The 22330-nt window shown below is 42.7% G+C and overlaps 1 pseudogene; it reads right to left on the reverse strand.

The window, feature by feature from the left end:
- Window positions 1-19843, reverse strand: part of LOC136452850 (nucleotide-sugar uncharacterized transporter 2-like) — a 32772-nt pseudogene extending 12929 nt beyond the window's left edge.
- Window positions 19844-22330: the final 2487 nt, after the last annotated feature.

Raw genomic sequence — 22330 nt, forward strand, 5'->3', positions numbered from 1 at the left:
GAAGCGCTCTAGATCCTCCTCGAGGAACCATGGCCGGGCTCCAGTCCATGCCTCCTCCAATGCGCTGTCACACCTTGCTTCAATGCCTATTCATACCCTTCTTGACTGCTGGTACCCATCATGCTCCTGCTCGCCATCTCCTAGGTTGTCATTTGTCTCCTAGTCGCCCATGACGATGTTGATGCCATCGGCATTGGTGGTTCGCTCGCCACCGCTGCTCCCGGTGCGGTCCACCTCGCCATCGTCGTAGGCATCGTTGTGGTCCCGCACGCCATCCCCTAGGTTGGCATTGGTCTCCCCATCACCCACAATGACAACATTGACATCACCAGCACTGGTGGTTCGCTGGCCACCGCTGCTCCCTGTGCGGTCCACCTCACCATCATCGGTGGCACCATCGTGGTCGAGCTCACCATTGTTGGATCCGTTCTCGGTGCCCCAAGGCAGGAGTAGGTCTCCTACAATGTCATGGTCCCGCTCGCCATCTGCCGAGGACATGTCCGAGGGCTCTATAGAGGTGGGCCCATCATGGTCTAGCTTGCCTTCCTTGGATCAGCTCTCGGTGCCCCACAGCAAGAGCGGGTGAAGTGATCCTCTGGTTTGATGTGGCAGAAAGGTTTACTGGTTTCAACCTAGGTAGGTATACCTTGCAGGCGTTAGATTTTGATCATGCCTATTGGTACCCTTGTTGCATGACTTGCTTAGAGCTGTGGATGGCACTGCTCATTGAATTAATTAGTAGTATCAAGTCATGTAAACATTTGTAGTTAGGACAAGTATGCTACCTGGTGCTCATTACTGCTATGAAGTCATGTTAACCATCTATAGTTAGAACTAGTATGTTTTTGTAGTAGTTGTATGACTAGTGTGGCACGTTCTCCTCTTATTATGGTCGGTGAAGTCATGGTTATGTAGTCTAAACTTGTATCGTTGCTGTACTCCACATATATATGAAGTATGGTTTGATGTTATGTTATCTTTCTAGTAGCATTGCTCTCCTCTTATTATTCATGTAGCCATGCCTAGCTCTGCAAAACCAACCTAGGAATAGGTGCCTAATCTTTTATGCTAGCAAAGCATAGTCTAGCCATGTTGTATTAGATGAGACCAGACCATATATTAGGTGTCTGGTCAGCTCTTTTATCTTAGACAAGAAAAATCAACAACTAAAGGACAGTCTGCCCCCCACATTTTGCCATAGGCTGGACATGCAAAAAATGGTGCAGAAGCAGAAGGGCAACATGAGTTAGGCGATGGTTTGAACTTAGTTAATTGTGGTATGTATAACCTATAATTGGCAGTGCGCTTGTTTATTCTATGTTTGTTCAGTGTTTATATCAGTTTGTTTATTTTGTCTCAATGACGTTCACTGTTTAAAGAAAGCCATTACCTTTGTGCCCTCGTCAAAAGCACATTCCAAAATACATGAAAAGCACTAAAAAATAATTAAAACCACCATTATATTGATTCCTAATTCCTAATATTTATCTGGGTACATGAGGCTATTCAAAATAGACCAAAAGTGCACTACAATGCACCTACCATTGTACTACTACTAGTTAGCATTAGACCTACTACTACTATACTAATTAACGAAACCTACTGATCGACACCGCTGCCCCGCTATCGTCATTGTGAGCACCCTTCTTGTCGTCCTACTCCAATGAGGAGTCATCCTCGTCCTCCATGATCTTGTTGGGGGATGGAGGGTTGAGCCTACGCTTCTTGTTACGTGGCATGGGGCCGAACCCCGGTGGAGTTGTCTCGGTGATGTTGTCCACCTCCTCTACTAGTGCCTCCTCCTCCTTCTTCTCCTCCTCTGCCGCCTACGGCGCATCCTCCTCATCGTCGTCGGTGGGTTCCCCATCATCTTCGGCGGGCTCCCCGTCGGTTGATTCACCTCCCCACCGGCCTCATCTTCATAGTCTATGGAATACTTGTTGCATGACCAGTGCCCATTGCTCGCTCTATGCACTGCCGGTGAGTAGGGATCGAAGGAGGTGATGTGATGTGTATAGGTACATATGTATGAGAGAATACCCTAGTCGGTGGTGCTCTCAACAGCCTACTAGTCATTTTAAAGTGGAGAGCGGAATGATTGCTCTCTCATAGGACGCAACGATGGTTAAAGAGGAGAGCCGAACAGTTGCTCTCCCACAAGACACAACGATGGAGGCTTCATGGTTGGTTGGCATCCCCCATTTCACGCTTTGACTCCTAGGATTGGAAATAGTGTACACTCAATGCACCCGGTTGTGAGTTCCCATGCCAGTTAGTAGAGGGTATTTAGAGAACTCCTACTATAACCGCTGCTCGACTGCCTCCCCTACCTCCCCTTCAATTAACGTATGTCACCCCACTCTACCTCTCCAGCCCTCTGGCTCACCATCGTCCACACGTCGTAGCTCCATCCAAGTCGGCAATCATGTCACTGACAGTGCTCCCTACCGACATGCAAATTGAGATCACCGGCCACCTCGTTGTGACCTTGGATCGGCCCATGGACGACCTCTGCAGCCTATGGGTGACCTACTCATCCATGTGTCGTATCTATGGTGACCCCGCCATTGGTCAGCGTGTGGCACTAGATCGAGTCAAACACAGGAGGACGAGAGCCGACCCCATCAACTACTATGCCCTCCTTGCTAGCCTAACCTAAGTCAGCAACCCAGAGGCTTACTTCCTCACCGGGATACAAACCGTATTGAAGGAAAAGCGCAGCTCGCAGCCATGCCATGATGATCTCACCCGCACCGCCGATGGCGAGCACAATCTAACGGCCTATTTGGTCGCCATATTGCTCTATAGGCACAATGGTGGTGCTGGCGACAAGGACACTATGAGGCGGTGCATGAGACGGGTTGAGGGCGAGCAAGAATCACGGGCGGTGGCGGCGGGCCAACGAGTAGGTGGCTAAGCAACAAGGGGGTGTGCTATGTGACAGAACCGCCCAATTTATACAAGATCAAGTACGGCTGTCCCCACTAACACGTTGACACACACGTACTTTCACTCATATAAACCTGGTAGTCCGCCGAGTGTCTCGAAAGACCTCAGTAAATCAACATCACAACCAAGATCGCATGATTAAGTAAATACACATCACATATGCAGGGTTGCAATGGAAATAATATTACAATTGGGTTCACAAATAATAGTACAAGTTTGGGTTTCAAAACCGATTAGTGAAAACAACATAGCTTTCAAAAGATTACATTAATATATGTTCCAAATACATTGCTAGCATAAGTAACATCCTCAGACAAAAGCATATAGATGAGAAGTAAATATAGAATCACCGAGCCCACCGGCGGTTAGCCACCATCTTCAACAGGCCGAGAACTCCACCTGCAACATGGTGGGATAAACCCTGAGTACTCGAATGTACTCCGCTAGACTTACCCGTCATAAACCAGAGATAAAGTGACATCAAGAATTATGCAAGGCTTTATCAGTGGATCTAGCTGGACAACCTTTTTGCATAAAATCTTGAGTAACCATTAGCATTATTCACCTATACTAGTAGTGACTTTTAACCCTTACCTACCATCTATATTAGCACCTGTACTAATCAATCACTTGATTAAGTTGCAAACAATAATAACCATATCAGGTATTTCATGGCTCATTATCATTATCATCATCATCATCATTATTTAACCATATCTTTAAATTTAGTGAATCTACGTTGCTGATGCTCAGTTAAGTTCTCACTATCCGGGAGAGACAGCGATTCGAATCGATTCCTATCCAGCTGGAGGGGTATTCCTATCACAAACCCTGCTTCCACTTTTCTTAAAGCATCAAAGTCTGATTAGGCCTGGTTGGAGAGATACAAGGATCTAAAGTGGGGTACACTAAACTAAAAACTCGGTTTCAGTCCATTAGGGACTTAGCCAAATTTTTGAGATCCAGAAACAACAATACATTCACTTTTGGAGGCCATGATAGACTAATTTAGAGACTAAACTAGCTCTTGACCCCTAAACAAAGCTTGTTCTACTCCACTCAAACTTCAACTTTTGTTTAGGTTCCACTGCCATGCAAGCATTGTAGGCCACAGTTCAAACCAAGTCAAAGTAGCATCACGATAAAGCTTAAATTACACTTTTTGATCTATTGGAGCATTTTTTGTCCACTTGCTCAACATGAACCCTTCATAACTTTTGTTCATGAGTGTAAGTAGAGTTGTTTGATCAAGGTTGCAATGTTTGTTTGTCATCACATGTTCTCATTCACCTAATAAAGCAATCCCAACAAAGATGTAACTTATCATTTCATGTGATTTCTTGATTCCAAACTTCACGAAACTTTTCCATGGATCAATATAGATGGATATTGATGCGAGACACATGAAACAACTACATCCAGCATTACCCAAGCATACTTTTTAGAAAGGGCAGCATGTAAGCAATGGTGCATGGTCCAAGTTTAAGTGGTGGCTCATTTTCATATGTTTGACCTAACATCTCCATCACCACTTAACATGCCATGGTTGAGTTTAAACCCATTGCTTAACTGGTGACAAACACCTGGGGTGTTACATACTATGTTGCTGCTCGGCCGCCAACATGATCTACAATATGATGTGCGGATGGTTATCGCTGCCACCGCCGGTGCAGGTGTGCAACGATCTTCCTTGCGCAAGCGGCGCTTGCGGCGATGCTGACGGATGGAAAGGAAGGGTTGTGTATTGCAGCGATGACTGTAGGCTTTGTCAAGAAATCCATTTTTCGAATGGGAATTTGGAATAAGAGAATGGTACAAGAGGGGCCCAAGGAGTCTTCTTTAGGGCATCTAAAGGATTATCTAGCAACAATTATTGACCGCGTTACATACCTTGGCATCAATTGCAAACACAACTTTCGAATGCGAAGGATGATCGCAGTCACAAAGAAATTACAGATTCTGTACTCTTCGGTTTTCTGTTCATATTTCACAAACTATTGCTCCATTGTGCATGAATTTTGGTAGAAATATAGATCCATGAGTCCCCTAACTGCTCACCAAAATTCAGCTCAAACGGACACTGTTTGAGTATCCAAACAATGCGGCTACCAAAACTGCTCTATTCTGTAATTATAGCGTACCGAATTGATAAAACATCTCTCAAATCCGATGTTTCACTCAACCAATCCTCAAACAAACTTAAGGCATCGACGTGTCCTAAGTGAGGAATGAGGTCACCAAAGTTTGTGGCCATTCCAACCATGTTTGAGTCACTAATCATTGGCTTGAAGATGTTCGGTTTTGTACCCTAAAATCTGGACAGATTTCTCGTTCTTCTCTTTCTTTGCTTCACACGTTGTGGCGTGTGTTCTATACTCTCGATCTCTTTGTATAGCAGCAGCAGCAGCTCTTTTATCTGAGGATGTAGACTAAGGTTTTCCATATGAGGTTCTCAAGAAACAACTTAAATCATTTTTTTTGGCCTCTCATCTTAAGTACAGCTGTAGAATCTGTTCGGATAACTTAAATCATTTATTTAGACACCAACTTGACGACGCACAAGCATTGGACTTGTGGCTATGTTTTTGGGACACAAAGCATACTCTTCATGGAGGGACTATCCTACAGAGATAAGGAACCATTCCTATATATCCTTCGGCACTTCGTCCAATAGAGTCCGGACACATGTGTTAGTGGCACCTAGGGGCACAAAGATGCTGACTGAAACTAGGGACGTGCTTTCGCTATCTCCTTACGTAGCCGATACAACGTCTTGTACTATCTGTGTGATTGCCCAAGATGGAATTGACTTGATAGCACAGGTTTTGGAAAACAAAGCAGTAGCTGCATTGCTAAACGGCTTGCTGTTACATTGCTTAACATTGCTCTGCGAGACATAGTCTTCATAATTGGCAAAAAGTTGTCACTTAGCTGGAGGTTAAGCTTCCGACTAGTAACTAATCAGTTGTCTCTCAACACTAAAAGTTCTAAATCTTCACTCTTGCCAACATAGTTGTGATTGACGCATAACAGATGATCGCCATCGAAGTCAGTAGACAAGGGGTCACACTAGAGATGGTTGATCTCGACTGTGTGATCCGCATGCACATAATGATCAAGACTTGGATAGCTAGGTCATAATCATAATGTGACGTTCGATTCTTATCTGACTAACAACTTGTCCAACATTAAGTGTTGTGTGCCTTTCTGATCCAATGAGAATGACATAAGTTTCTCACTAGATGACTGACATCATTACAGGGGCCGTCAAGTAGAGTCACTTGTCTACCATCTCTTGCAGTATGTTATTGTTTATGTTAGTGACCTGTTCTTCAAAGGTTATCCTTTGGATGACTCCAAAAGGAAGTCCTATGGTATCTAGTTCGACGTACAGATCTTTTGACACGATAAGGAGAGATAACCGAGGAAGAGCTAACATGAAATAACACATCGGTGCAGTTCGGTAATGGATCATGACTAGGAACCTTGATACCAGCGCATGCCGAGCAGCACAACCTTGTGTGCGCACCCACAGGAGGCTCTCAGTTTCATCACAGCACCATAGATCGCTAATCGTGGCACCAATACTGAACATACAACCCATAAGAATTTGCACGTGGCACAAATTTGGTTGCATAGGAGCAAGCACTATGTGAAGGAAGGATAGCAAACAAAGGTAGTCACAAGGTTAGGAGCTAACAAGGAGATGATCAGAAGATCAAAACATAGTGCAAAAGAACATAGCCTAATTACCAAGGGCAACTAAGCAGGAGACTCTTGCTTAATTTCCATAAACACCTTGTGTCCACCAAGGTGATTACCACATAAAGATTAACATGAGATCAAGACTGATAAACATCCAGAGACTTGAAAGGGTTAGAAGCAAAATAAATGAGATTCGAGGGATATAGCCAAGGCACTGACTAGGGATTCAGTTGATAAAGCAATGACATGAGCTGTGAGGAAAAGGTTCCAAAGCTAGGATAGATAGCGATTAGTGTTGCACCAGATCATCAGTAAAAGAAGGAGCAATGACATCTAACAAGGATTTTTTGCAGCAGGGTCCTTCCACACAGGAGCGGGACAACCACGAAACATGCAAGCATTCAAGGGAACTAAGCTTGGGCCTAAGGTCAAGCAAAGGCATGGATATAGGTCTTCGAAGCACAACGTTCAAGGGCTAGCAACCACATGTACAGGCTCAGGTTCCTAAGAGAGAACTTAATTGGAGACGACAACCATGAGATTATCAAAACTTGGACGTTGTTCTAGGATAGCGCTCTTCAACACTCGTATGCTTATCGAGGACAAAAGGGTGACAACTACGACACTACCTAGATAATGAGCATCCACACATATATCCTATTCTTAAGCGAGCATTTCGAAACACTCAATCCAATTAGCTTAAATGACTATTACAAAGCACAAACTCGTACATAACAAGCAGTCACCTACAGCAACACCACTACACATAAACATGCGACCTGGTGGTAAGGTACTATTATCTTTTATTTCCTTTTTACTGAGTAGGTGGATATCTCTACAAAATAAGTTTTACTTATATTTAGCAATTTAGTCTTCTAAGGGGTGAAGTTTTTGCTAATTAATAACTTGTCATCTATTTCCTTTGGAAGCAAACATACAAGACGAGCTAATCACACACTACCTTCAAGCATAACTATTCAAGCAGCATGGGACAAGACATTTTGTCTAGCTTCACACAGGGAAGATAGCAACATCACATTGATCACAAGTTACTTAGTATTAGAACAAGATGAGGGAAGCATATTTATGCACAAGCACAATCATGATGCATGCTCGTCCTATTCATCCTCACAAAATTGCCAGCCTAAGGTGGCAATCATGTTCTATGTCGGTGGCATAACACGTACTCTCTCGATATATAGCTAGTCATCAGCTATATTCAATCTATGCATTCGTGGTTAGCGTACCTGTAGGCAAATTCATTGCAGCCCATCCCCACAAGAGACAAATAAGCACACAATGAAAACAGTAAACTAAGATACTCTCCATATATACATCCCCAGATGTATATACTTTGGTATCCATAGCTACCCAACAGATATACCCATAATTAAGTACCTTCACATATACATGTGTGTAACATGTAAATATTCCAGTAACCACAGCTAACTCTCCCCTAGATCGATAGTTGAACGGTCATGCTCTCACAACTCACATTTACCTGGACGTAGAGGCAATTGATCCATACATTACCACCTAAGCGGATGACATCCATACTATAGCACGCCATATGGACGACGAAAGTAAAAATCCCCATGTTAGTACTTAGATAGCCACCTAATAGTCCTTAACTGGGCATAAAGGAGGATGTCGCTAGCATAGTTTTGCAAATTAATTTTTGACAAATTTGTCTGTAGCTAAAGTTTTAGTCAAAATAGGCTTTTTAAAACCAAAACTTTGTTTTTAAAATGACGTATATGACAGTATTATGCTTAATCTTGCTCTGATACCAGCTGTGATAGAACCGCCCAATTTATACAAGATCAAGTACGGCTGTCCCGCTAACACATTGACACACACATACTTTCATTCATATAAACCTGGTAGTCCACCGAGTGTCCCTAAAGACCTCGGTAAATCAACATCACAACCAAGATCATGTGATTAAGTAAATACACATCACATACGCAGGGTTACAGCGAAAATAATATTAGAATTGGGTTCACAAATAATAGTACAAGTTTGGGTTTCAAAACCGATTAGTGAAAACAACATAGCTTTCAAAAGATTACATTAATATATGTTCCAAATACATTGCTAGCATAAGTGACATTCTCAGACAAAAGCATATAGATGAGAAGTAAATATAGAATCACCAAGCCCACCGGTGGTTAGCCACCATCTTCAACAGGCCGAGAACTCCACCTACAACATGGTGGGATAAACCCTGAGTACTCGAATGTACTTAGCTAGACTTACCAGTCATAAACCAGAGATAAAGTGACACCAAGGATTATACAAGGCTTTATCAGTGGATCTAGCTGGACAACCTTTTTGCATAAAAGCTTGAGTAACCATTAGTATTATTCACCTATACTAGCAGTGACTTTTAGCCCTTACCTACCATCTATATTAGCATGTGTACTAATCATTCACTTGATTAAGTTGCAAACAATAATAACCATATCAGGTATTTCATGGCTCATTATCATTATCATCATCATCATCTTTTTTTAACCATATCTTTAAATTTAGTGAATCTATGTTGTCGCTACTCAGTCAAGTTCTCACTATCATTAAGTGGTGGCTCATTTTCATTTGTTTGACCTAACAACTTCATCACCACTTAACATGCCATGGTTGAGTTTAAACCCATTGCTTAACTGGTGACAAACACCTAGGGTGTTACATGCTATGTCGCCGCTCGGCCGCCAACGTGATCTACAATATGATGTGCGGATGGTTATCGCTGCCACCGCCGGTGCAGGTGTGCGATGATCTTCCTTGCACAAGCGGTGCTTGCGGCGATGCTAACGGATGGAAAGGAAGGGCTGTGTATTGCAGCGATGACTATAGGTTTTGTCAAGAAATCCATTTTTTCGAATGGGAATTTGGAATAAGAGAATAGTCCTTTCACTTTTCGAAATGCAGTGTATTCTGGCATTTGAAATTTGTCCTCAAATATAGTGTATTCTGCAGCTTTTGATTTCATGTTGCTTTCGCTTTTTTGTTGTTTTGTTTCAATTATATTTGTTTACTTATTCAACAAAAGTACTAGTATGAAATAGGTTTCCCTGTATAACATGAGATGTGTTTGGCCCGGTCAGATTTACAATGCTCGGACTTTCTTGCATGTGTAATAAAATTTGAATAGCTATGTGGCCTCTCCATTTGGCATTAGATCGATGCGAGATTGGATTGGATGAATTCCATATGCAAGTTTATCATACTACAGATCAGAAAGAGAATCAGGAAGAAACCTACAGGCAAAACCAACAAACAAAAGCTACAAACTGGCTACCAAATGACCCCTAGATCAGTAGTAGTAGTAGTCATGAGTGGCTTTGATCTACGTTGAACCCAACTCGTCTTATTTTCATGGCTACTTCAGTCTGTAACTCATTAGTCTTTAGCCTTCAGTCTACCCCTCGACTGTTGTGACTGCTTGTGTGCTCCTGCATTCCCATGCAGACACGCGTGAGTGGGTAGCATCAGCAGCCTGTTGTAGTAGGGACGCTCGCATTGACATGACGTGGCCAAGCCACAACACCAAACCACGCAAATGTCTCATTGCTCCTTGGTCATGGGGTGGTACTTTGTATTAGGTGGGTTGAACTATGTTGAGCATGATGTAGCTCAGGTCATTTGGTTTTTGTTTGTTTTTTTTTGTTGCCTTGGTGTCTTTGTCAATCTTTGTTGAACATGCAAGAACCTCACAGCAAGGATCAAGTCTCACCTCAGTCTAATGCAGAGTTGAGTAGCCATTGGTGTTGAGATGTTATTGCACACATAAGAAAGTCTTACCTCTGTACATTTGGTCATGTCTGACAGATTCCTCCATAGTTTTTCCTCGTTTGGACGCGTTTGACTTGTAAGAAGCTCCCAACTCCCAACATAAAGAAGATACATCAAATCCAATGTGACATAACATCAAATGCAATGTGACAGAACAAGGGAACATAGGACTAAAGTTTAACAACAAAGATCCTAGGCTATTTGGTTTTGGTGACTAAAAGAGACTAAAGCAGTTAAAAAAGACCAAAACATCCATATTAATTGCCAAGGATCTTTACTGTTGCCGTAGTATTGAGGGGTAGGGGTGTCTTTTTTGGACCTCTACATGTCTGTGTTTATTTTTATTCAACTTTGTATTAGGTGGGTTAAACTCTGTTGAGCATGGTGTACATCAGGTCCTTTGGTCATTTGGTAGCCGGTTTCTAGCCCTTGTTGGTTGGTTTTGCCTATAGGTTTCTTTCTGGTTCTCTTTTTGATCTATAGTTTGGTAAACATGCATAACGGAATTCATTTGATCAAGTCTCACGTCGATCTAATGCCTAAAGGAGGAGCTACATAGCTATTCAAATTTTACTACACACGCAAGAAAGTCTAAGCATAATAAATCTGATCGGGCCGAACACATCTCATGTTATATAGGAAAACCTGTTTCATATGAGTACTTTCATTGAATCCCTAAAGGAAACAAATAAAATTGAAACAAAACAACAAAAAATTAAAAGCCACAGAATACACTATATTTTAGGAGCTCAAACTACTTCAGCAATACTTTTCAGCGAACGCATAGTGTTTTCCTCTTACAACAAATCAGCATAAGCCAAATTTCAATGAAACGAGGCCCTGTTCATTTCGCTGAAATTTGGTTTATGCTGACGCTTATGCTGATTTGTTGTGAGAGGAAAACACTATTCATTTGCTGAAAAGTACTGCTGAAGCCAGAATACAATATATTTCAGGACAAAGGGAGTAATTCACTCTCACATATAAAGAGTGAACTACTAGTTTCTTATTCCAAGTTCCCATGTGAACAACTCAAATTCACGGCAAAACCTACAATCCTCGCTACAATACATAGCCCTTCCTTCCCATCAATCTGCATTTCCATAAGCGCCACCTACACATGGAACATCACCACACACCTGTGCTAGCGATGGCGGTGACAACTTTCCCTAGGCCTACCTCATTTTGCAGATCACCTCAGTGGTCACCTCGTGGCGACACAACACAGACCCCTTGTTGCGTAGCCACCTACTCATTGGTCCGCCGTCGCCACCCGTGATTCTTCCTCGCCCTCGACCTGTCTCATATACCACCTTGTAGTGTCATTGTCATGGGTATCGCCATTGTGCCTATAGAGCAATATGGCGACCAATCCGTGGCGCGGGCAAGATCATCAAGGCATGGCTAGGGCCTGTGGGTTTCCTCGAATACCATTGGTATCCCGGTGAGGAAGCAAGCCTATAGGTTACCGAGGTGGGTCAGGCTAGAAAAGAGGGTGTAGTAGTTGTCGACATTGTCCCACCCTAGCCCCCATCTGCACTACTCTAGTGCCACACGCTAACCGATGGTGGGGTTGCCATAGATGTAGCGCATGGACAAGCAGGTTGCTCGTAGGCTGTGGAGGTCATCCATGGGCCGCTCTGAGGTCGCAGCGAGGTGGCCAACGATCTCAATGGCTAGCTCATCAGGGAGCGCCAGCAAATGTGACATGGGGTGCCACCTCACCACCATGATTGCCGGCGTCGATGACGTGGATGGAGCTACGGTGTGTGGACGGTGGCGAGACAAAGCGCTAGAGAGGTGGCGCGGCACGATCAACTTACGCTGATTGAGGAGGAGGCTGGGGAGGCGGCCAAGCGGGGGTTACAGTAGGAGTTTTAGATACCCTCTACGAACTGGCATGGGAATTCCAACAACGACACGGTTTAGATTACCGGATGCATGGATGACCGAGCGGACGAGACGGTTAGGTTACTGGGAAATGTGGAGTTTTTTGGTTCTCTTTATGATCTTCATGTTTCTTTCTGTTCATATTTTTTACTACACACATAAGAAAGTCCACCCACTATACATTTCATCTCGTAGGACAGTATATCGTGTCATCTATACATTTGAAAGTCATAGCAAATTGAGTGCATTTGTTCATACTGCCTTCGAGCTGGTTTGTTAAGTGCACGGGATGAAATTTTAGATACCCAGGAATGGAGGAAGACTGTGAAATTGCATTAATTAAAAATATCACATCTAAGCCTCTATTGGAGTCGTCTCCCTGGCTTCCATGCATGTATGCATGCAACCTTTAATTGGAATGAACTAGAGACGAGCTCGGCTTCCATCAGGAGTTAATTGTATCCTTGTTTCTAGGATATGCCTAATAATACAGACTTTTTCTAAAAACCCACAGGCGCCTAATAAAGCAGTAGCATCAACCACAGCCTAGGGAGTGCAATCAATCAAAACCTATGAAACCATGTAGCCATCTCTAGCTAGCTACTGCCCTCGGCTGCTACGAGCCTACGACTACTTGGATTAGAGTGCACTATATACTTCGCCGGATGATAGATGGTCTGACCTTCTAAAATATTCACTACTCGGATACTAGTAATGATGAACCTCATGCGATCACGTTAGAAGCCTATTCCTGCCCTAGCGTCCCTATGTGGACAAAGCCTAGCCTCACTCCTATTGTATAGCTATCTCTAGCTAGCTGACTACCTTACTACCCCTCGACTGTTGTGAGTCCTCTTCACAGCCGCACCAGGCTTCCAAGTATCAAACGTGTCATGGTGGTCAAAAGCTCTTCTTCTAAGATGCACTTCTTGTGTCCAACTTTCCTGTGCATTCACTTCACTCTTGGTAACCGCGTAAGTTCTATATGGGAGGAGCATCCTCCTTCCCTCAAAGATTCTAAATTTTATTTGTTTCTTTAGGAATTCAATGAATGTATTCGTGCGAAACAAGTTTCCTTGTATAACATGAGATGTGTCCGGCCCGATCAGATTTACGATGCTCGGACTTTCTTGCGTGTGCTATAAAATTTGAATAGCTATGTGGCCTCTACGTTAGGCATTACATCGACATGAGACTTGATTGGATGAATTCTGTTATGCATGTTTACCATAACTACAGATCAGAAAGAGAATGGGAAAGAAACCTGTAGGCAAAACCAACCAACAGCGGCTAGAAACCGGCTACCAAATGACCAAAGGACATGATCTACACCATGCTCAATAGAGTTTAACCCACCTAATTAATACAAAGTTCAACAATATAGTAAACACAGACATGCAAATAAGACTTCACTAATCAAAACCTCTATACATTTGAATGCGTCCAACATAAAATGCAAGGGAAGATACATTAGGAAGAGTAACAACATAAGGAAAGAGTAACAACATGTACACCCTCTGTACTCCCAACATAAGGTAGATACATCAAATGCAACGTGAGATACATCAAATGGAACTTTATTTACTCATCTACTTGTCGTCGGTATCCCTATCCTTGTCCTTGTCCTCCTCATTAGTATCAATGTCGTCATCGTCCTTATCAACGGCGATGCGGTTGGTCACCTGCTTAGCATCGGCATAAACCAGGTTGCGCTAGTGCTTCTCAGTGTTATGGGTGGTGCAGATTCCCTATGTCTCAACGCTAGTGTCGAAGCCATCTATCCGGCTCTGGTAGCAGGCGAGGATGTACTCCACATTATCTATGCAATTCTTATTCAGGTAGGCTAGTAGTTCTTCCAGGACATCAGCGAGTTGATGAAAAATGAAGATGTAATTGTTAACCTTTTCCTCTCGAGGCGGGTTGAGGGTGCCTAGATCGGTGTTCTGTAGCACATGCCTAATCTTAAGAAAGCCTTACTCATGATGCCAATGGCCCAATTGTCTCAATCTCCAAAGGGATCCACTAGAGCTTCATCTTGATTCACCACGGGCATGGTGTCATCCTCCTTCACCATAGGCATGGCGTCATCCTCCATCACCATGGGCACAATGTCATCCTCATCCCATGCACGCTTTGTAGAAGGCTCACCCTTCACCATGGCGGTGGCTAAGAGTGAAGTAGGTTTGGAGAAGGCAATTGCACATTCCTAGCGATTTTAGATCTATAGTGGGAATGGGAGGGCTCGGGGAAGGAAGGAAAATAAGCGGAGTTGCGAAAGAGATCGTGATGGTTAATATATCACTACTACAATGGAGCTATTGGTGTTTTTTTAGTTTTTGGGAACAAAGAGGAGCCATTGGTGTTGAAATGTTGCTACACACGTAAGAAAGTCCGACCTCCGTAGGTTTGAACATGTCTGACACACTACACAGACCTTAGCTTACATTACAAATAAGTTAAAGTTGCTGCAAAATATTGATAACATCCATCCAAGAGAAAATTAACATGTCCATAGACAATCAAACAACATTGATCCATTTAAACATATCATGATAGAAAGATACATCATGGAACTTTATTTACTCCTCTGCTAATGACTCCAACTCCGAGAACAAGGGAACATAGGGAAGATAGTAAGGTCTACCGTTGATTTGTGGTAGGATGCCACATTTTAAAAACTAATTGTAACTTGTAGGGATGACATGAACTTTTTCTGCTATCCATGTTATATGCAAGGATGTCATTTTCCACCCCAACCCCAACAAAGATAAGCAAATTCCATTCTGGGTGAACTATTGAGTAGTACTCATTAACATCATAGTATGAGTAATAACTAAATTCAATGTTAGTCTATGCAAACACCTTCAGATAGTATACTTCAATGTCTATTTATTAGTACCATAGTCTTCAAGGATCTAGATTGAAAGTTTGGACATATTGTGACCATGAACAGTACATACACACAAGTGATCCTGAGCTTGATGGATGGAGGGTGAAGAACCATGTGGGCAAGGAATTTTTCACCATGTCTCTCCCTCCATATCCACAGCAAGTATCTAAGGCTAAATCCTTGAGTACCCCATAATGTGCAAACAACCGTTAAGACACACAGTTTCTGATGATCTCATTTCTTCTAATCTATCAATTGTCACACAAGTATTTGGTCCCCATTTAAATTTCATACAAATCCATGTTGTAGTTTTAGATGAGTAGATGTCCACACCCTTACACTCATCATCCTACTCCTTTTCTATATATTCAATCACATGGAAGTATGAGAAGGCTGTTAGATCAAACCCCAATAGAGCCTCACCAACAGAATGGATGCTAGGTGGCAGTTCCTTGAACTCCTTGGTTGCTAGATTGTAGACGCCATAGTAGTATGATCCATCAGCCCCTTGGCACCAGCATAGGATGAGGTTGTTGAAGATATCTGAGACAGCTACATTGGCCAAGGTGGAGGGCAAGAAGGACAAAGAGGGGTGTTCACCGGTGACTCTGGTGTAGCATCGATGGCCTTGGTCGATGTTGTAGAAGAACTCAGCTAGAGTCCTGGGCAGCACCTTATGGTTGTTGTAGTCCAAGATGAGGCGATTATAGGAGTGACAGACACACTTGCAGTAGAATAAGGAGTGGGTGGGGAGGCGGTGGAGGATCTCGACAACATCATCATCCGTGAGGCTAGCCAGTGCGTTCCTCTTGTTGGGGGCCTCCTCCATTTTGTCTGTGTGCTTGGTCAGTAATGAGATCACTGAAGAGGAAAATAATCCAACAAAGATCCATCAGTGAAGTCCACAACTCATACCAAAGTGCAACTTTAACAACCATTAATAATTTTCATGGTACAACCTCAAACAAATTTAGAGTAGCACCACATAGATATATATAACTCAAACTAGAGTAGCAGTTAATGGAGCTGTAACCATTACAATTCTAGCTAAATTAAGTCTATCCATCACACTTACAATTAGTACACGAGCTCAGAGCTTCTTCCATAGGAGATAGACAAAGATTAAGAGGACGACAATTACAATAGTTTTGAAGGCAGAAGCAATAGGCCTGTTTGTTTGCCTAGACAGATAGGTATAATCAAGCAAGCACTTCACAATTAATAGGCCTAGTTGCACTCAAGCATTTACAGTAACAACACTGAACATATGCATAGACAATCAAACAACATTGATCTATTTAAACTTGTCATGGCAAAGAGATACATCATGGAACTTTATTTACTCCTCTGCTAATGACTCCAACTCAGAGAACAAGGGAACATAGGAAAGATAGTAAGGTCTATAGATGTTTTGTGGTAGGACATCCCATTTGGAAAACACACTGTAATGTGTAGGGATGACATGAACTTTTCTGCTATCCATGTTATATGCGACGATGTCATTTTTGTCCCCAACCCCAACAAAGAAAAGCAAATTCCATTTCAGGTGAACTGTTGTGTAGTACTGATCAACATCCAAGTAACCAAAATTAATGTTAGTCTCCGAAAGAATGTCCAAAATGCCAAAAGTATGCTTCAATGTCCATTTACATGTAGTACCATAGTCTTCAAGGATCCAGATGTTAAGCTTGGGGTAATCACATCAACGAACAATGCATACACACAAGTGATCCTAAACTTGATGGATGGAAAATGCATAACCACACGGGCAAGGAAATTTCTTCCATGTCTCTCCCTCTATATCCACAACAATTATCTGCTAATAGCCCCACCAGTACCCCATAATGTGCAGACAACTGTTAAGATACACAGTTTTTTATGTTCTCTAATTTGATCTCTCAATTGTCATAGAAGCACTCCTGTCCCATTTGGATTTCTTATGGATCCATGCTATAGTTTTAGATGAGTAGATGTCCACACCCCTGCACCAATCAAACTGCTCCTGTATATATTCAATCACATGGAAGTGCGAGGAGGCTTTCAGATCGAACCCCAATCGAGCCCCACCAACAGAATGGATGCTAGGTGGTAGTTCCTTGAGCTCCTTGGTTACCAGATTACAGACAACATAGTAGTATGATCTATCAGCCCCTCGGCACCAGCATAGGATGAGGTCGTTGTAGATATCTGAGATAGCTACATTGGCCAAGGTGAAGGGCAAGAAGGACAAGGAGGGGTGTTCACCAGTGACTCTAGTGTAGCATCGATAGCCCTAGTCGGTGTCATAGAAGAAGCCTACCAGAGTCTGAGGTAGCACCTTATGATTGTTGTAGTCCTTGATGAGGTGGTTCCAAGAGCGACAGACACATTTGTAGCAGAACAAGGAGCAGGCGGGGAGGCGGCAGAGGATTTTGACAACGATATCATCCATGAGGCTAGCCAGTGTGTTTCTCTTATTGGGGGCCTCCTCCATTTCATCTGCGTGCAGTAGGATGAGAGCTTGCTCAGTAATGAGATCACAAGAGGAAAATAATCCAACAAAGATCTAATAGTGAAGTCCACTACTCATACCAAAGTCCAACAGTGAAGTTAATGGAGCTATAACCATTTCAATTCTAGCTAAATCAAGTCTATCCATCACACTTACAATCAGTACATGAGCTCAGAGCTTAGGAGGCAGACAAAAGTTAAGAGGACGATAATTACAACAGTTTTGAAGGCAAAAGCAATGGGCTTGTTTGTTTGCCTAGATAGGTAGGTATAATCAAGCAAGCACTTGACAATTAATAGGCCTAATTGCACATAGGCATTTACGGTAACAAAATAGAACATATGTAGAAAACCAATACATCATCAGAAAACCAACCAGTGCCACCTCCTAGTTCTTTTCATCATCGTATCATTGGCCTAACTAGATCTCCAACGCTAGAATGTTTCTTGTATACCTCATGTTCAAGCAAAGACCAAAATAGTGAAGCGAACAGGAAAAGGCGAGAAAGCATACCTGCGGATTGGATCTATCACCTCTGCCGCGACACACAACGGACATGGACGCCAATACCGCCACGCTCCACTGGCAAGCCCCATCACCTAGCCTCTAAAAGGACGTCGGAGCCACCACAGCACATAGGGGATCCTCCGCCGCCGTAGCTAGTCTAATGGGCATAGATTTATTTCCACTTGAAGGGAAAATATCCAATATAGGTCAACCTATAGGGCATCCACACAGAGAATATAATACTATAAAGACTCCAAAGATATGCTAATACAACCAGGCATCTAGCGCAATGGTAAAGACCGTGCATTCCTTCCTTTGGGTCCTGGGTTCGATTACCGGGCATTGAGTTTTTTTTTAATTTATTTGACCCTGGTGGCACAAAAGGTACAAGTGACATGCAAGACCCTGGGTCCCACAGGTTGGATGGAGATGGAGAAAAGTCCTAGAGGTACACGTGACACATGAGTCATCAGGTCCCACATGTCAGATGGTACCATAGGTACACGTGACACGCAAGCCATCGGGTCCCACAGGTCAGATGGAGATAGAGAATGGTCCCATAGGTACACGTGACATGTAAGCCATCGGATCCCATAGGTCGGATGCTAAAGGGTCCCATAGGTACAGTTGGACGGAGAAAGGACTAAGCAAAAACTTTTATGATGAACTACAAGCGTCATGGATGAGTAACTGTAGGTCCCACACGTCGGATGGAGATGGGTCCCATAGGTACATGTCGTATGGAGAAAGGAGACTTTTATGATGAATTGCAAGAGTCACAGATGAGTAACTCCCAGGTGCCATAGGTACACGTCAGAGGGAGAAAGTACCATGTGGAGATCTAGGATGAAGTTGTTCATTACAGATCGAATATTGTTTGTCATAGATGGGTAATTAGTTCAATGACGAATCCCTGTTCATCATAGTATTAAAGGAGACTATCACAAATGATTCACGCAAGTGATCTGTGATGAAACCCTATGCTCTTCTATGATGTTTTTATGACGATGCCTAATTTCGCCATAAAAAGGAGTGTTACAGGATCATCACCACTAATCTACGATGAAACAGAAATATTTGTCATAAAAAGTGATCTTCTATGACAGTTTTGGATCCATCATTAAGATTTTCATCATAGAAGTGGAGATTTCTAGTAGTGATAGTTAGCCTGAAAGCTGTAAAACATTGTGGAATCACATTTTGTTGCAGCAAGCCTACCTTTTGATAGGAAACTTTTCTTCTAGAAAAGCATGAATTCTGCTACAACAATTGTTGGGGTTACAACAATCTTAGCCATTTGATAGAAACCTACATTGAATAGCAAAAATACTGAGAATACATGAAGGCAATACTACAAAATTTATGTAAGCACACATCACTTAACTTTCAAATGGAATCTAGCTAGTTTACCTATTATGTTTCAAACTCACATTGGCTAGCCCAGTGGATAGGGACATTACAACACCCAAAGCAAATATAGATGAGAAAGGAGTGGATTTCGATGGAGGGGCAACCGGTAACAAGGATAATGTCTTAAGGGTGGCCATTAGAACAAATGCAACTGCGTAATGAATTAATGAGAGTGCAATTGGGAACTTAAATCCAACACTCCCCATCACCTGCAAGACAATAGATCACACATAAAAGGAAAAAGTCTATTTTTGGCCCTCTAACTATGGCTGTAGTTTTTTTCTAACCCTCTAACTCAAAAACCAGACACGCACAGTCTCTTAACTCTAAACACCAGTTAAAATTGGCCCCCGTGCCCATTCGACCATAGTTTTCACCCAGTCAACCCACCATGACCATGGTTTTGGCCTAGTCTCCATGTCTAGCGGACCAACCCTGAACCCCAAACCCTCCTCTCACTCTTGTTCCTTTCCCAACCCTGAACCCTAACTACCGATGGCGGCGTCAGCGACGGCGACGGCAGAGGGTGCTGGTGCGAGTACGGCATAGGTGCTCCAACGGTGAGGGTGCTAGGGGTGCAGATCGACATCAAATGCAGGGCTAGGTGGTTCCTGTGCTATGCCAAGGGTGAGGTTGTTGTTCTTTAGTTTGAATCGAAGCCTTTTTTATGGAATGGAAGTTCCTTTTTAGGGATTAGGTGGTTGAAGTTGTGTTTACCATTAGTCGACGTGGTATATGATTAGTTTAGGAATTTTGTTTGTTTAAGCAGACTTCGTGTGTTGTGTAACTGTGTAATTGTGTTATGCAGTTGCAAGTGTGATATTAATTATCTTTCTATTGCATGTAATGTAGGATATTTTATGCGCCATGGACCCTCTGGATACTCTTCCTATTCGGTTTCATTATGGAGGAGAATTCTTGAGAAGAGAAAATAATGTGTATTACTTGGGAGGATAAGTGGAGGTGTCATACATTGACCATGATAAAGTCTCTCCCTGAGGTTATGGGGCACCTTAATGATCATTGCACTGTTGAAGAAGGAGCATTGTTGCACTAGCTTGTTCCTGGAAGGCAGCTTTCTAATGGCCTACGTGTTCTGATGGATGATCAGGCTTGCATTGAAATGGCAAACAACACTAAGGAAGGAGATGTAGCAGAGATATATGTTGAAGGACATGCAATTGATGATGAAGAGGAAGAGGATGATAAGGACAACAACTTTGAAGATGAGATTGAAGGTGAGCAAGAAGAACATGATGACAGTGAGTTTGAAGGTGGATATGAGGAACTGACAGATCTAGGTGAGGATGTCTTGGTTGCTCATCATAAGGCACCCTATCCATCATTGTTCAATCTTGCAAGGGCTAGACTAGCAAAGTATACTCCAGGTGGTGCACAAGCCTTGATGAACACTGATCCAGCTCATTAGAGCTGGGCCTGGTTTAAGATAGGATCAAATTGTGATTCTGTTGATAACAACATGTGTGAAACATTTAACAAATGGATTTTGGAAGCTAGGTTCTTTCCTATTGTAACTATGCTGGAGACAATTAGAAGGAAGGTGATGGTGAGGATCCAACAGAATAGGTCTAAGTCACAAACATGGATAGGAACAGTGTGTCCCAACATCCTTAACAAGCTAAATGCATGTATCACCCTTTTAGGGGTATGCCATGCTATTAGCAATGGAGCTGACATATTTGAAGTCAATCATTGGGACAATAGGTTCACAGTTGACCTACAGGCTAGAGAGTGTTCTTGTAGGTATTGGCAGTTGTCTGGGTTGCCATGTTGTCATGCTATTTCATGCACCTTTTACAACACAAATGTGCTAGATGATTACATTGCAGCTTGTTATCATATTACTAAGTTCAACAATACTTACTCTCACTGCCTAAACCCATTGGAGGGTATGCAGAATTGGCCAGAGTCTGATCTCCCACCCTTGAAGGCACCTGGATATGTGAGAATGCCAGGCAGACCTAAAAAAGAAAGGAAGAGGGAGCCACAAGAACAACCAAAGGCAAAGAGACTTTCTAAGGTAGGGACAGTCATCAGATGCAGGAAATGTAAGGGAATAGGCCACAATATGTCCACTTGTGACAAGAGACATGGGGTTCCATCTAGCAGTAAAACTCTAGGAGGCACAGGTCATGCTGCTCCATAACCAAGTAATCTATCAGGTGATGCTTCTACACATGGCAGCTTTGTACCCACTGCTACCTCTAATGAAAGCAGTAGAGGAAGAGGGAAAAGAAGAGCATCTCAGTCAACCCAAGTAATTGTATGTGCTACTTCGTATGTTGTTTCCTTTTTTTTAATTTTGCCTCCAATTTCTTATATTTTAACTCACATGCAAAAAAAAGATCAAGTGCACTGCCACAGCTAGAGTGCAAACGCCTAGGAAAGCTAACATGCATTTACAAGCCAATGTTCCATTGTCCTAGGCATGTTCTTCTATGAACTTGAGTTTTAAAGGTGGAAAAGCATGTGTTACAGTCGCTGTCGAGGAACCTCCAAGGAAAAAGCAATCAGTGAAGAAGCGCACACAACCAAGCCAACTGCTGCTTCTCGAAGACCGTGCTGATCCCTAAGAGCATGTATTACCATATTGTGATGTTAACTTGCATTGTACTACCAGAATTTCAAGGCTTTTAGGTTATTGAACTTGTAATGTAATGCCAGACTTTTAA

This window comes from Miscanthus floridulus, chromosome 5 (genome assembly GCF_019320115.1).
Source record: "Miscanthus floridulus cultivar M001 chromosome 5, ASM1932011v1, whole genome shotgun sequence".
NCBI lineage: Eukaryota > Viridiplantae > Streptophyta > Magnoliopsida > Poales > Poaceae > Miscanthus > Miscanthus floridulus.